This window comes from Meleagris gallopavo, chromosome 7 (genome assembly GCF_000146605.3).
Source record: "Meleagris gallopavo isolate NT-WF06-2002-E0010 breed Aviagen turkey brand Nicholas breeding stock chromosome 7, Turkey_5.1, whole genome shotgun sequence".
Classification (NCBI taxonomy): Eukaryota; Metazoa; Chordata; class Aves; order Galliformes; family Phasianidae; genus Meleagris; species Meleagris gallopavo.
This window is the reverse complement of record NC_015017.2, coordinates 12118916-12124060: the sequence shown is the minus strand read 5'-3', so window position 1 is coordinate 12124060 and position 5145 is coordinate 12118916.

Here is a 5145-nt window from a genome sequence, read left to right as displayed (position 1 = left end):
ATTTAAAGGGAAGTACAAACAGGAGCTTTCCTACCCAGCCTGGAACGCTGTCAGAACCGCTCTGGGAGCTGCTGGCACTGCGACTGCTCTCCTTGGGCATCCCCAGGTTCCGCTCTCCCCAAAGCGGCACATCTGCAGAAGCAGACGGGGCTTTTTGTGCCCATCAGCGTGGTACAGAATGCGGCAGTGCAAGTTTGTATGTTCCCTTTAAGCAGTCACTATTGGATTTAGCTTCGCTGTAGCAAGCTGTCGTTTTTCCCAATGTGTGGTATGCTGAATACATGTTGGGGATGAAAGGGAACAAGGAAGGGGTGTAAGAGACTGCTAATCCTTGCTACCATGCAGTTACTTCAAAATCAGTTACGTTTGCAAGCTACAATTCACTGGTTCAAATACACTGCCTCACCTGTGCTTTCCCACTGCAACTTTATGCTTTAAACTCGAGTGGCCAAACAGCTGTACGAGGCTCTTTGTTAGAAGGCTGTTTCTGATATCAGTGCGATCACACTGCCTTTAAAATGACACCAAACACAAACTTCTCTGAGACAGCCTTGGAAAGAGAGACCGTTCCTTCTAAAGCACTTCAGATTGTCCATTTGCCACCTTCTCTTTTATTAAACCCAAAACATAGATATTTATTCTTAACTGCAAAGAGGAATTGGGTGGGGCTGACACCTCTTTTGCTCCACTTGCAGATAAACATTTTTGGGGAATTTAAAAATAGAGCAAAAAAAAAAACCACAAAAACAAAAACAACAAAAACCCACAATAATACAACCCAAACCCTAACACCTCAGGTATTAAATAAGAAGGGAACTAATGAATGATGATGAAAAAAGCAAAACTCTTTGGAAAGAAACAACAGACTCCAGCAAAGGCTCTCACATTAAATAAGTTAAAAACTTGTTACAGACATCTTCATAAAAAATATCCATCCTCCACAAGTATATTAACATGAAACACGATAGTGATGCACCAGAATTATTCCTGGAAAGGACAGAAGAGCACAAGATCTCCTCAGTGCCATCAGCACTACCAAATGTTGGAGGTGAACAGTGACTGAAAAAGGTAAAATAATGGGGAAAGCTGTGTAAAAGAAACCATGAATCATTAATTCCATTTAGAGAAGGGAGGTGGGCAGAACATGATTCCAATATGCCTCAGAAGGAAATAAATACTTCGGAACTTGCACTTCCATTTCTTTCTTTCTATCTTAAGTGATGGTGGGAGTAAGGTCTGCTTGTTTCGTTGTTTGTGGTGGGTTTTTTTTTTTTCCTTTTTCTTTTTTCCCCTCTTTTTTAATAACAACCCTTCTAGTAAAAATTCAAAAGACAATTACAAATGGCTTTAGATAATCAAGAGTCTCCTTTTTAAAATAAAACTTTGATAACACATTTCTCCATTTCTTCTATATAATGCAGCTTCAGAGAAAATATCTCATAAGGGACAGCAATTTGCAAAATGTTTAAAAAAATGCCATCCAAGGTTTGTAACATATACACATGTATATGCAGGACATCTACACTCTATATACATATTTAATATACGAATGCATGAGTATATACCAAGAGAGGACCAACAAGTATGTTTTCCACATACATAAACTGAAATAGGGTCATCTATGTGTGCATACATGTATTATACACACACAGTACACAACCATACCCATACATACACCCAAACATATGTATTATAGAAATTGTCATGTATGATTGCATGAAAGCTCAGATGGAACAGTACATCAGTTACCTTTTCCTAATAGAAACGCAAGGAAGACAAAATTCCATGGCTGAACTGTGGCCAAGAAAAACAGTGCCATACCCAGACTAAAAACGTGGACTGCAGTAAGGCCTGGTGGCAGAATGGAGCTGCGCTCTCCTCTGAAACCACAGGTAAGCAAGCCATGAATGTCAGCAGTGCTTACGTGTGACTGAGCAGGTTTCTGACAGCTGCTTTCTGCTAAAAAGACAGGGGAACTCCAGCTAGCCAGAAAACAAAATAAAATACTTAAAAACACAATTTACTTGCATAAGCAAAATCATTCAATGCACAATGAGATGCAAAGTTCTTGCATGCTAATGGTCAACTCTGCAGCTCACTTTAAAATCTGTTTATTGGTAAAACTAACGAGCTGTGTTTCTCTTGATATGTTTGACAACAGCGCTGCTCAGAACCAGCACAAGGCTGCCTTCTGCTCACTGCTCTCCTTACGGGAAAGGCACACTGAGCTCCCTTTTTCTCCCTGGGGCTGAAAATTAAGCCCCAGTTTCCAGTGGGTTTGCTTTTCTCATTTTGAGTGTTTACCTCTGAATCGTGGTGCTGGGTTAACCTTTTAATATGCTAGGTAACTTTGCATCAGTTTCTAAGAGAAGTTAGCGTTCATCTGCAAATCAATCACAGTCATGGTCAAGTACAGTTGAGTAACTGGAAAAATCTGCCTAGGGTCAAGCAAATGCTCAGGGCCCAATTCAGCTGCCACTGCAGTCACCCAGATGATTTCCCTAATGCATAGGAAGTGCTGGACTGGGCCATTAGAGCTGCTTATTTCTACAGCATGATAAGCTTCAGAGATACCGGGACAGGGAGGAGCTGGAATGGAGGTAATGGAGTAGCAAAGCAAAAGAGGTTGGCATTGCAAGAGGCCTCACTGAGTATTAATATACACAGAAGCAAAAATGTACCAAGGAAATTCTGCTTTGAGGGCTGAGGTAACAAAAGTCAGTGGTGACCAAGATCAGACCAATCACTGACACCAACCAAAGCCCTCAGATGAACTAAGACCACCTTGTTTGGCACCACGTGCTTAACTGTTACACATAGGTTACGGCTAGTCTTTCAGCTCACACACTTGTTCATGTTACAACTAATGCACGTGTGTGATACTATGTATATTCCATCTGTACATCTGTATGCATATATATATATATATATACACACATACACACATACACACACATTGATTGCATTCATACCTATTTATCGTGCATCATGAGGACAAAAGCACATTCAGCAAAGTGCTACCAACATCTCATATACAGATATCTCTCTCTGTACAGGTATACACAGAAGCAGGTCTATTTTTCCCCCAAAGGCATACAGATTTATGCTGCTAGCTCCCATTACCACCACACAATGAGAAGGAAAGGCCTCTGACAACATCCACCTCCCTGCCCTGTTCACTTGAACATGCAGATGCATGAGAAAGGAAATGCACTGTGGCATGGCCATACTGAGAGAGAAGGGAATGTACAAAAACTTCAATGTTTGATTTGCAACTGCTTTAAAAAAAAAATCAAAAAATTAAAATTAAAATATCTATGCAATATTGGAAGCTCTGTTCATCTAAACAGATTTTTAAAGCCACCGGGATCAGCATCACTAAAAGTGAAACTGTAGGAATAAATAACATTTAGGTTTTATTTTTCTCCAGCCTAAATGTTGTAACTGATGCACAGTATGAAGTGTAAGCAAAAATGTAAGAATGTTTCTGATTCCTCACCCTTTCAAGTGAGAACTCTCAAAGAAATCTTCCTTCTCCAATTATGAAAAAAGCTAAATGGACAAAACCAAATTCGAAAACTCACAAGTGGAATTCCCTGGGCTGAAAGTGTATTTTGCTCTGTAATCCCAAAACAGCAATTCTGGAGCAAAATCAATACACACAAAGACCTTCAGGAAAGAAAAGAATCTGCTTTGAAGACAAGAGCCTCTTACAGAATGGAGATCGGTCTTCAACCAGTGCTCCTTACAACCTGAGTTGAAAACCAAGTACAACTGGTTAACCACATTTTCCACATCAGACCATAAGAGATTCAGGTATTAATTTGCAAAAATTCATAATCCCTCTGTCTCGTCGTCATCACAGAACTCTCCATTTCAAATTCTCCTGACAAATATTACTCAATTCTCCCATCCCTTCTCATCCTCCATGTATTCTATGTAAAGGCTGTCTTTGGGAGCTTGGTAATTTCATGACATTTTAAACAGGGCTCACTGCAAGTCATTTAAAAAACAGTAAAATTGACGTGATATCAGAATTAGCCTTATAACAGAAGATTATATAGTAGAGAGTTTGAGTTATTTATACAACAGTGAGGACATAGGAACCCCCTACTAAATAATCACATTTCTACAATACATTCCATCACCTCTCGACTACTTTTCTCTTTACAAAACTATGACCTACATACAATATACACATTCGTATCGCACATACATCCCCCCCAATGCATATTTTTTGTGTGTATATATCATACATACATGCACACAAGCAGTCTAATTCTATTTATAAGTCACAGTGGGAATTCCTTTGTGAGGAAAGGAGGGGGAAAATTCCTGAATAAGACACTGAGATTTCTAATGTTCTGACTTTTCAAATTCCAACTCACAGAGCTAACTGGAAATAAATATATTATTAAAAAAAAAGTCTTAAAACTTGGTTCACAACTTCCAGCTACAGTAGTTGGATTTTTTAATTTGATCTATTTACCCTGTAACTAAATATGTCTAATCAATGGTACAAACCACAGATAAATTATTGCAGAATGTAACACTCAAAATAAAATTTAAAAAGAGATATAGGAACAGTGATATAAGGGTTAAAAAGAGTTCTATGCTTTGTTGATACAGGATACCATTTTATTTTAATTATATATATATATCTATATATAGATATAGATATAGATATCTGCAAGGTAGCAAAGAATAGCTGTACACCTTGACACGGCAAAATCCAGTGTAAAAAGGTGCTTCACTAGTTTGTCTTCCCAAAAAAGCTTGTATATAATTTTATAGCCATTAAAAACACATATGCAACATAATTCATTACACTCAATACAGCTTTAGTATAAAACTTATAATTTATGAGGTGATGTTAATAGCATAAATTAATATACCATTTCTCTTAAAATCTACAATAAGTATTCTGAAAGCTCATTGGGGAAGGGTATCTTTAAATAAAAAGTTTAAAGCTGAGCGTGATGAAAAAGATTCTGTATGTTGATCTTGAGAGCCCCGAGAAGAAGAGAAAGAGTCCCTAAGCCAGACAGTGGACTAGAAAATTGAACACGGATTTCTCTTTCTTGCACTCTCACTTAGATGACGCTCTACCTTAAATTATTATTTACTTTTAAAACTATTTACTTT